Source organism: Scleropages formosus, chromosome 13 (genome assembly GCF_900964775.1).
Source record: "Scleropages formosus chromosome 13, fSclFor1.1, whole genome shotgun sequence".
NCBI lineage: Eukaryota > Metazoa > Chordata > Actinopteri > Osteoglossiformes > Osteoglossidae > Scleropages > Scleropages formosus.
Genome location: NC_041818.1, coordinates 18043327 through 18055873, shown reverse-complemented (window position 1 = coordinate 18055873; position 12547 = coordinate 18043327).

Below are 12547 nucleotides of genomic sequence, written 5' to 3'. Positions count from 1 at the left end.
GTATGTTCTACAGTTTTAATTTTTCAACCATGTAACACATTTATTAGCATATATATTCTGTAATTTCAAATTCTACAGGGGGCGTGGTGGCGCGGCGGGTTCAGCCGCTGCACGCTGTTTGGCGGGTCTGGGATTCGAGCCCTGCTTGGGGTGCCCTGCAACGGACTGGCGTCCGGTCCTGGGTGTGCCCCCTCCCCCTTCAGCCTTACACCCTCTGTTACTGGGTAAGGCTCTGGCTCGCCACAACCCCGCTTAGGACAAGTGGTTGTTGGTGATGGATGGATGGATTTTCTAATTCGCAATTGGTATCTATACATATTTTTGTGTTTAACCTCTCTAGAACTGTCTAAAGCAACAATTTTACCTTTAAATACAGGCAAAATGACCAGAATGCACTAGAACAGAAACATGTAAAGAAAGAAAACCATTAATTTTAGCTCCTCATTCTCTGTCCAGGATATCTTTGACATGAAGAACTGCTGTGAATTCTGGACACTGTCCACTCTTAAGACCCACATGCTCAAAATCACTTATACAGAATACATTTTAACATTCTCCCATTTATCTTGATACTATTTTTTGTTTCCCTTTTGTTGTTTTAATCCTTTAGCTCATAAGCAGCATGGTGGCACAGCTGGTAGTGCTGGTGCCTCACAGTTCCTGGTTCCATCTATGCAGAGTTTACACCCTTTATTTCTCACCATCTTCGCATGGATTTTCTCCAGGTGTTTCACTTTCCTCCTGCAACCCAGAGACATGTGCTCCAGGTGAACTGGCAACACTGCCCTTTGCATGTGTATGTATGTGTGTGACTGAAGGAATGTGTGATATCCCTGCAATAGACACACTGTATGGTGTACTCCACCTTCTGCCCTATGATTCCAGAATAGGCTCCCTGCTATCACAACCAAGCGTTGGTCTAGTAGTTATTAAATGGATGGCTTCTGTTGTTCATTTACTTTTATTTTTCTTTTTTTAATGCTTTTTAAAAAAATTTTTATTTGGTTAATATTAAATCAGATCAAATCAGATCAGTTACAGTGATGCAAAACTATACTAACTTTCAAGAGAATTTATTCATTTTATCACAAAATTTTAAAGTGACACTTCGGCTTATGACAAGTAAGGCTTTCCTTTGCCTTATGAACTTCTTTTAGCACTTATCTTTTTTGCTATCATGACAGATTATGATTATACATTATGATAAAATGTTACAAGATTTCTGAGATTCTCTCAAATGGGGACAACTTATATATACAGGAAAAGTCACATCATATGGGAGGTAAGCTGGTCAGCCTTGTGTGGTGCCCAGCATTATCAAGGCTCCTATTCTTGTAAGGCTTTAGCTGATAGTTTGTACTGTGCTTATAGAGTACCTATACAACCAAATTATAGGACTATGAGTATGTATTGGGAAGCCTGTATTTGTGCATCTGTATGATAATACAAGTACACACTTTATGTTCATGTATACCTTAAATTTCTGAAATTCTACAAATGACAATTAACAGCAGTAATCACACTGAAACATCTTGTCTCTGACATAGTGAGTAATGAGTGATGAGTTCAAGAGTGTAAGTGATGGTGTGTACAGATAGTTCCATATCTATTGATAATTTGCATGATTTTTCTGTCATTCTTTGTCATGATGTGTATCTGCTGCCTCTGTAACAGTAGTTTTCTATTTATTAAATCTTGTTACAGGTTAATGGTAACACAGAGACAGCAATAAATAACCAAAATTGACATGCAAATCACTTCAAGTCCATTCTGATTGCATTAAACATGCCTAAGAATAGCTGATTATTATTTGGGAAGTAACAGTTGCCCAGATGTTTTTTTGAAGGGCAGTTCGATTCAGTTTGATTCACACGCACACTTTCAGAACCGCTTGTCCCATACAGGGTCGCAGGGAACTGGAACCTACCCTGTAACACAGGGCGTAAGGCCGGAGGGGACACACCCAGGACGGGACGCCAGTCCGTCGCAAGGCACCCCAAGCGGGACTCGAACCCCAGACCCACCAGAAAGCAGGACCGTGGTCCAACCCACTGCGCCACCGCACCCCCCAGTTTGATTCAATTCAATTCAATTCAAGTCAATTCAATTTATTTTTATAGAGTGCTCTTCTCACACAGTGACACAAAGTGCTTAAACACAAGAATAAGGCAAAGAAACAAATACAACAAAGAAAACAGTTGACTACAGACTAATGTAGTACATTATCAATGCTTTTATAAAGCTATAAGTGTGCCTACTGGCCATGGAGAAAAGGAACAAAAAACTCCCAACTGAAAGTCAAGGAAATAAAAAAAACACCTCTGGGGGTCCAAGTGCCAGTATCTGCCCACCCCTCCTGGGCATTCTAGATTAAATAAGACTTCTAATCAGTTTACAGGTAATAATGGCATTGTTGCTATATGGTTACTTGATTTCCCAGTTCAGCAAGGTATGTCTCATGTATCATGGCGGTTGGTCACCATCTTCAGTCAACATAGGGTGCTTCTGTAATGGCCGGCTGGCCTCCTCAGGTCTTATTGTAGGGAAACAATGCTCAGGGGTTTTCAGGAGAGGTGGCCTCTTGTAAAGGAATCGTTTTTCTCCACACAGCATTCAGCTCATTTAAATTATGACTGTATTTGCATAACAGCTCTGAGAGTTCTTGTCATCTGAGAACAGATGCTGAAAATCATACTTTCAAAGATAAATTCCCACTTATATTATTACTGCCCTGCACACAATGTACTCAATGTGGTTCCTCAAGTGCTCATTTGCACGTATTTGTAAAGTCTGAATTTACAACCCATTGGTATCTAGAACAGTGGTGCAGCTGAACCATGTCTAGCCACACCCTCCAATACCTAATTTACCTAATAATTACCCCCACAAGGCAGTGTTGAGGAACGTTCCTTTTCCGCTGGACCCTCAAGGCTGGACTTCATTACCTCTGTAACCCTCAGGAACAGTAATGAGCCTTATCCATAAAAAGCACAATGTCAACGTATGACAACAGCTGCTTGTTAACAGTAAAAATTGTGCCCTGAAATGACTGGCATATGCCGGATTCAGCCGCTCAGCTGCAGGTTCAGAAAGGCATCAGGTAGGGTATGGGGGCAGGGGAGAAGGGATCTTACAAATACAGAGTGTGTGTGGGAGGTGGGTGTACATCACATATAACTGAACATTTGTATTTCCAAGTCTTAACAGACAGTTTTATGCAAAGTAACTAACTGTGATTCCAGTTCTTACCTTTAACTAATATTTGTAACTGATAAATATTTTTTGTAATTTTGAGTATGTAAAATGAGGGGAATTAAGTGTTTTAAGTGACTCGCATTTGTTTAAAAATGTTAGCAATCTTCACAAAAAGTCTTTTTCTTCAAGTAAAATATAACACATGCAGTAGTAAAAGAAAATCTGCACTTTTACTGAAATGACAGCTGTCTCTGTGTTACATGTTTCCTGGAAAAAGAGGAGTGACACTTTCTGCTTATGCAATGTTTCCTCATTTGTAGTAATAAAATCATACACTTTCTGATGCATGGAACAAAATAATTTAAAACAATCTATTCTGGCTTCATTTATCAAACTGGTTATCTTAAGCACAGAAGTGAAAATGAAGACTAAAGAGTTATAAAAAGAAATAAAATTGTAATGTAATTAAAATGCATAAAGGAGGAAGTGTATGAATATCCTAGTGGGCACTGTTGGCTCAATTATTATGAAGTGGAAACTATCACACCAGCCAAGCACTGCCTAGAAAATCCAACCCCTCAAAACTCAATGAATAAACAACACGGGGTCTTCTGAGAGAAGCCACCAGGGGCCAAAATTACTAAAGAATTCAGCAGCAAATACTCCAGCAAAGGTGCATAAGTCAACATATTAATAGTGTTACAAATGCTTGTATGGTAGGGTGGTACCATCTTAAAGCATATCTGAAGTGTAAAGTTCTTGTCTGAAGAAAACATGAAAGTCACCCAAATGCAATATGAAAACAGATGACAAGAGAGAGTTTTTAGCCAAAATTCAAAATGCTGTGTGTGCTGCAGACTGAGCACTGTCCATATCTCAAGAAACACCATTCCTAAAATGAGACATGGTGGTGGCAGCATCATACTCAGGGGCTGCTTCATTAACAGGGAGAGGAAGGAACAATGGATTGTGCAAAATACTGGGAAAGACTGTCGGAGGAAGGGGGCTGTGGTGGTGCAGCGGGTTTGGGCTGTGCCTGCTCTCTGGTGGGTCTGGGGTTTGAGTCCGGCTTGGGATGCCTTGCAACAGACTGGCGTCCAGTCCTGGGTATGTCCCCTCCCCCTCCAGCCTTACGCCCTGTGTATTGCTGGGTTAAGCTTGCCACAACCCCGCTTGGGACAATTTCCTGCAGAGGCGTAGTAAAACTCATGATCTCAGTCCCCCTGAGAATGTTTGTGGACAAGCATCATCCACCCATTTTAACAACCTGGAGCAAATCTGATTAGAAAAATGGGTCAAAGTCACTCCAAAACAGTGTGTTAAGGTGCTCTATACCTATCCTAAAACACTTAAAGCTATTATTGCAGCAAAAAGCAGCTCTATGAAGCATTAATGTGTGAGGACCGAGTACTTAGGCAAGCAGAGTGTTCCAGTATTATTTATTATTTTTCATAAAAATATTCCCTAACATAAAACATTATGTGACCTGAAATATTTTATCTTGGGTTTCAGGGTTTTGTCATAAAATGTCACAGAGAATGAAATTTACGGTGGTTACGGTTAAGGCTCTGAATATTTTTGCAAGGTGTGTCGTATTTTTTCATTTCAGAAAAGAAGCGAGACTGAGTGCAAACAGCATGTGGATATGTGTGTATCTGAATATAGTGACAGGCAGAGTGCCACTGACTGGAAGGGTGGCACTGATACTGACAACAGAAAAAAGGAGTGAGAAAAAGACAGATGAAGCTTCTGATTGTGTTGATGTGTCTCAGAAATTTCTTGAGATAAAGAAAAATGTCACAGAAGAAAGTGGCAAAAAAGGCATGGCAAAGTTTCAGATGGTGACATGAGGGTTGGGGGTGAGGTCTTTTCCCCTGTGACCTTCCTCCTTGTTTCTGTGGGCGTCTCAAAGGCTCTTCACCAAGAACTTGGAGTCCTGTTCCAACGTGCTTTGGTGTCATCCAGGTTGTAACTGAGGCCCCTATACACCTGCCATGCCCTCAAACCCCTATCCCCCCCGTGTCACCCCCCCTCACCTCAACAGGGGTCCATTCATTGAGACGGAGATGGGTGTGGCAGAATAACAGGATTAAACACATAAACACACAGAGCAAAGGCAAGGGAGCCAGTGCCTGTGCAGCACCATTGACCTTACCGACGTTGGCGTCTGGGAAGGGATTAGGTTTCCGTCGCGCCGCCGGATCCGAGTCACTGGCAGCACACAAGAGATCATGGTGATATTCCCCCGCCACAAGGCCCATTGCACTGAACGCACCCAAACACAAAAACACATTTATCGATCAAATCACTGAGAGCCTGCCTTCAGCCCTCTGATCTGGACATTTCTCAGGCACCGTTACCCTGTCGTACACTCATCTGTCATCTGTCCCCCACAACAAGTGTCACGGTCCACTGTAAGATTACAGGATGCCTCTAAATTCATGGCTTCTGTCATTTTATTGGTCTTTCGTTAAATGTCACCTTCCATCAGCTTTCGATTCTCAAGGTACAACAGGTGTTAGTGGCTCCTACTGCACAGGTGTATACAGTATGGGTAAGTTTCACATGAGAAACTGTATGTTGGACAGATGTTTAAATGTGTCGGTGCAGTACAGTATCCCAATATTTCATCATGGGACTGATGAGCACTGAGTGCAGATGAAAAAGTAATACGTATTAGAATTTCTTGTCAGTTTTATATTGTAAGTTCTGAAAAACATTAAATTTAACTCTTACAAAGGTCCGTGAAATAACTAACAAACTAATTAGGCCATGGGGTTCAAAATAATGGAATATGAAATCTAACAATGTGATTTAATGATCAGGCAAATGTATGAATTACTGAGATATGGCTTGACTTTCCAGACAGACATTAGAGATCCATATGTAGGGGGGTGCAGGCATGTAGGTGTGTTTAGTATTGTTAAAGCCATACTATACTTAGAAGGCAATCACCATGGCAAAAATACTCAGTTCTTAAAAAAAATAACCACAGCCTTGGTTCTTTCTCATGACAGCTCCTATAGCTCTCCTTGAAGTGTCTGTAAGATAATGACTAATTTTAATAGGACTTCCATTGAGTTCTAAAGTGCCCATGTGTTCCTGCCCGTTCCAAAATAAAGGAAAATCAGTTCAAGAACCCTGCCCTGTTCATTATTCACCATGCTTTACCAGTGTCTGTGTAAATTGATGAATATGGTTGCTATCAGCCTAGCTTCTCTAATATGAGCATATCATGGTCCACTGACATTCCTTATTACACATTTGTGTCTCTAATATAGCAGAACTGGTACCTGTGAATATATAACCTGCATTTGTACAATTACAACTGTTCTAAATCCCATTGTATGAGTGCATAACATCATGAAATCCCAATTTCTGTGGGTAAGGCAGGTTAAGGGAATTCTCATTTATTTTGGGGGTAAACCACAGACTAAACCCAAATTGCCTTATGCACCGCCTGCTCTGAGTCACATCCCTGTCAAACATGGACTTGTCCCCCTCAGGCATCTTCAATAACTATACTGTAAGTCAGAATTAATGCTCTGAGCATTTCCTGCACAAACATGGCACAGGACTATGAGGAAATACACTTCTAACACAGACATGGGGCACGGGTGTACAAAGCATCCAGTTGTTGATCAAAAAATCTGCTGGTTTAAGTTCAAGGTGCTTCATAAGGAAAAAAAGTTTCCAGATTGCTACCATGCAGGTTAGGTAAAAGCACTTTGCAAAGAGGTGCTCTAAGTTCTAAAGACTTTTGGGCCTCTTGGCAAGACCATTTACCTAATACCTGTGTCCAGGGTAGCTAATTTTAGTTTTGTATGATAACCTCCATGTAATTATTTACACATATCAGATAGCAAAGGATCTTATATAGAGCAGGTGTGGTGATTCAAGCCTTTTGCTCTTCCAGTTGCAAGGTCATAGCCCTAACCTCTATGCTACCTGCTTCTAAACAGTAATTTAATGTTACTTATGTTTCCATTTGGGAACATGGCTGAAAGGCAGAATACAAACAGTGCAAAATTGCTGGAAATTGTGGTCTACTATCTGTAAACCTCACGCATAGTGAGGTGTAATGTATAATGTGTGACGTGTAAGCTACAGGTGTGGATGTCACACATCACACTCCTGTGTTAGGAAAGGGGGATGTTGAAAAAAGTCAAATCAAATCTAAAGTCAAATCAAAATAATGTGTGTTTAAGCATGTAGCATGGCAAAAAGACATTTATTTTCAGGTTAGAACTGCTGCCTTTGGACCCAAAGGTCACAGGTAAGAATCCCACCTCCAGCTGCGGTAACTATGAACAAGGTTCTTACCCTGAATTGCTGCAATAAAAATTACCCAGCTGTATAAATTGGTAAATAGTTACATAAAAAAATTAAAAATAGTCAAAGTATACAGTAATTTTACAATATTTTACTGTTTTCTGAGATGCCCTTAAATTTGTTTTGCAGTTTAAGTTATTAGGCTTTTATTTACTAAAGATATTAATATATGTGAATCACTAAAAAAAACAATTGCACTTAAAAGACACAAACCTGCTCTTTTTACTGACATTGAGCATTTAGCTGATGCTTTTCTCCAAAGCAACTTACAGGGTGAAGGTTACAGTTAGTTACCCATTTACACAGCAGGGTCTTTTTTTTTTTTTTTTTACTAGAGTAATTTAGGGTAAGTACCTTGGTTAAGAGTACCTGAGGCAACGATGGTGATTGAACCACACACCTTTGGATCCAAAGGCCATAGCACCAACCACTACACTACCAGCTGTGTGATACTTAACATTCTCTGCAAAATTTGCTCCCTTTTGCCGTTTGAAATAGTCGTGAATTCAGTTTTGACACTTTGTGTAAAAATACAGAGTAATAGTTTTTTACATCAGAAATAAAAGTTATTACCTATCAGTGTACTAAACTATTGAATACTGTACAATAACTGTACATACATTTAGAGAAATGTATGTATATACCTATGTTCTTCTTAAAACTAAATTTATTTATTTATTTAGCTGCCTCTTTTCTCCAAAGCAACTTACAATCTTATTTACCCATTTATACAGGTAAGTAAATTTACTGGGGCAATTTAGGGTAAGGTCCTTGCTCAAGGGTGTTATAGCTGAAGGTGCCTGGGATTCAAACCTCTGACCTTTGGGTCCAAAGGCAGCAGCTGTAACCACCACATTATCAGCTCTCCCACAACTGTAGATATTGTGCTAAAATTGTAGTGAAATTTAAAGGAAAAGTAATCTGCACACCTTTGATATAGAGATTAGAAAGTCATACAGAAACCAAAAGATGACTATGGCCCATGACGTGACCATGACAATTACCAGCAAAGTACTTCTGTACAACAAGAAAACACAACAGCACCAATACTGTGAATGACATAGTCACTATAGACAATTATATCTTATAATAATATCTAACAGACCATCACCACTGGAGAAACCAGCATAATCCACTAGAGACATAAAGAACACATATAAACACAAATGCAAACCAACAAAACAAATACAGATTTTAGTTTTGGTTTTATTTATTTATTTTTGCTAGTAAGTTACTTAGCCCAGATTTTTTCAACCATGGTTCTGGCAAAGCCATGTCTATAGTAGCTTTTGTTCCAGTGGAGATCAGTCAATTACTCTTGACTGAGCTTTAGTCTGAAAAACTTACAAAAATAGAGAAAAACTTCCAAATTTGCACAAACTGAAAATTCTGAAGCTGAACACTTTACCCATAGACTCAGTAACATGTTTAATTATTAGCTGTGCACCCTTAATATTGAAAAGACCACATCAGAACTAACGATACACAAAACTCAATTTGCAAAGTCAAACAAATTTGAATTTCAAAAGCATATCATTTACTGTGAATGGAATTAAGGTGAACTTTTTGGATATTCAACAATAAGTTTATCTTTTTTGACCTCCCACCTAGTGTATACTTAATTGTTTATTGGACAGCAGGTCAGCAATGCATTGAAATCATCAGTTTGTTAATGTAAAATTCCTAATTAAACTTTATTGACCCGCATGGCCCCTCCAGTAACCCCCACCTTTCTTCAAGTAGAAAACCCATGCTCTGCTCCATCCAGCAACCTTTAGCTTTGTGTCCTTATCCACTTGCTACCTACTGCCCTTTACAAGTCAACACAGGTGTCTGATAACGGGCTTTGAATGCACCAACGAATTTTGCAGGCATGACCCAATCTTCAAGAATGTACTGGCTGTTAAAAGTCTCCCACAGGGACCCTGATGCTTCAGTTTGGAATTCAAAGATGCCTAGAGGTGACCAGGACAAACCCCCTCTAATCCACCACACTTAATTAGATGCATTACCTTTGATCAGAAGACTGAGGAGTTCAAGCTCTTTATGATTCCTTAAATGATTACATGGAATTCTTAAACATTTTAATGCTTGTAGCATAGCGGTTCAAGACACAAATCTAGAACCCGGATCGATTTGGTTTATGTACGAGGACAGCCCCTGGATGAATTAACGCTGACCAAACGGCCATCAAAAATTTCCAGTTGAATATCCAGACAAAAATGTATTAAAAGCAATAAAGTAATGCTACACTTCAAAGGGAGGCCTCGTTCCACATGCGTGAAACCCCCCCCTCCGCATTTCAGTGACTTTTTTTTTGGCGCGGCTGTCCAATGCTGCAGCAGTTAACAGGATATGATTCCAAGTCTCACTTGAATTCTTTTTGCATGTCGAAGTGTGAGCCTCTCAAGATGACAGGAGTTTATGAAGCAATAACATTTCTGGCCAGAGCGACACAAGGATGTGCCTTTACCTGCCTAGGGAGTAGGCAAGAGACAGATGAGAAGAGATGGTGCATGGCCTGTCCTGGGGTTGCTTTAGCAGCACACCAAAATAAAACCTGTGACCAAAGCAACGTACACATACGCGTGCAGCTCACAACTACCTGAGGAGTCCCTTTGTTTGTAAACAAGTTGCATTTTGAATTTTAATAGATGTGAAAACATATTTTCGGTCCAAGGCAAGTTGGCCTTTTTCACGTGCGGTTTTAAATGTTCACCAGGTAATCTCACTTCCCACGGATTTAGTAATGCAAAAAAAGACGTGATCACTAACATGCCCAGCAAATTTGTCTTTCATACCTCTATTGTTGCAGGCTTCCATAAGGATCAACTATAGTAGGTTCTTATAATTATAAGATTATTAATGCAGCTGTGTGGCACAGCTGCACTGTTCCTCACAGCTCCTGAGCTGTGGGTTTGGAGATGAGTTCCAGCTCAGTAGTGTGGAGTTTGCATCTTCTCCAGGGCTTCCTTTGGGTGCTCAGTGTCCTCCTACAGTACAAAGACATCTGTTTCACTGATGATGTTCAGTTGTTTCACTTGCTGTGCCACCCATAACATTTACAGAAGTTTGCCTTTCTCCCCGAGAAACTAAGAACACTACTACACAATAAGACATTTAAAATACCATTACTAGTATCTTATAAATGCTTCATACAAATGGTTACGCAAGTGCATTACTACTGAGAGGAAAGAGCAGGGCGCAATATGTCAAAGCACAGGCTTGTTACCTATTGCTCAACAGTATGTGATAAAAATCAATTAATCTCCAGCTACACCTGTCCTCATTTGTGGCGCACACACACACACACACCTGTCTGCTACATCAGACCTGCTCAGAAAGAACGAAACTGTGAGAGAGGGGGATACGGAGGGAAATGGAAAGAGGAGTGATTGGAAACACAGGGGTGGGACAGGGAAGTTCTACTTATTTTATACAAACATGATTATTTGGCCATACTGCTCCTCTGTTTAGTAAAGTCATTTAAAACTTGAAATTACACTTAAGTCTGACATTGATCTTGTAATAGATTAAGTATTTAATCTTTGGATGTCATTGTATGGCTTATTCTGTAGGCTTTGTAAGCACTTATGTATTATACAAACAATGGGTAATATTGAAAGCTATTAATAGTAAAAAAATTTTTAATTAATTAAAATTTGAAAAATTTAAATTGATTAAAATGTCAAAATTTTAAATAGCATTAGTTGAGGAAAAACCAGACTTCTTACATGCCTTGTTTCTGTATCACCTTATTTTTAACCTTTTTGCAAAGTGAAAAATGCCAAACATTCCATGTTCATCAGTCTTTATCTTATAGACATGCACGCTCAAACTCACAAGACCTAACGCAAGCCAAACCAACAACTATGATTTGCACTTTAAAATGTAAGGCAGTTTTTTTTTTTTTTTTTTCCCTTTTACCCTTGTGCAAGTTATTTAAGAGAGAACACTTCAGTGAAGCATCCAGCTGTCTAAGTCTTTGAATCATTTTGATAAAGACATTAGCTATGCAGAAAAATAATCATTTTGTTTATACATTCTTTCATCTACCCCCTTGCCATACACACTCCTGTTTTGCAATTCCTGCAGTTAGGACTCTCCACTTTTATAAAAGACAGTACTGTCCGATGCCACTCCAGAGCCCTGCAGATGCTTTGGGCATTCAGTCACATATCTATTACTCACAAATGTCATTTGCTTTAAGTCACATGAAGACATGGTTCTCATTATGCCTATGGCATGTGCAGAAGAAACCAGAGTAAGGGACTGACGCAGGCCACAGGACCAATGTAGCCTTTCGAAAAATCCATGTAAATCACGGTAACAGGAGTTGATGCTATTTATTGATCTGGGCAGTTCATATGAAGACACAAGGCCTGGACTGTTCTACTCAGTTCCTAAGAGGCCATTATTACATGATTAAAAGTATAATGAACACCTATTACTAAACTGTTTACCCCAGCAGGCCCCAGATTGCCCTGCATTAGGACAAGCAGTTATCAGTACTGAGTGAGTGACAGTGTAATGACATCAGGCAAAAGGTTGGATCCAAAACCAGTACACATGCTGTGCACTACTCAGAGCAGTACACTTTAAAGTTACATGAAATTTGCCCTCAGAGCAGTAGTCAACACTTAAGTAATGTGGAACACGTGGATACAAAGCAGTGGGGTTTTGCAGGGGGAGAACTTGTGGTATATATTGACAGCAATATCTCATAATTCAAGTTTTGGGGTCATTCTTTGGCTGCCAAGGACTGGGAGAGACTAGAGTAGAACAGTTTGATCTCGGGTAGGAGTTGCTGGTGGGCTACGCCTGGTGCGCCTGCCCCGGGGAGTAACGGTGTGGCGGGTAGCGCGTGCTGTGGTAAGAAAGGTGGGGCTTTCGGGGGGGTGGCAGCAGGTACAGTGTTGACACAGCAAACACCGATACAGACAACACCAACCCCAAACACTCAGCCAACCAAAGAGATGGAGCAAGAGATGGAAAGTCGATAGGAGGTGAAACAGAATAT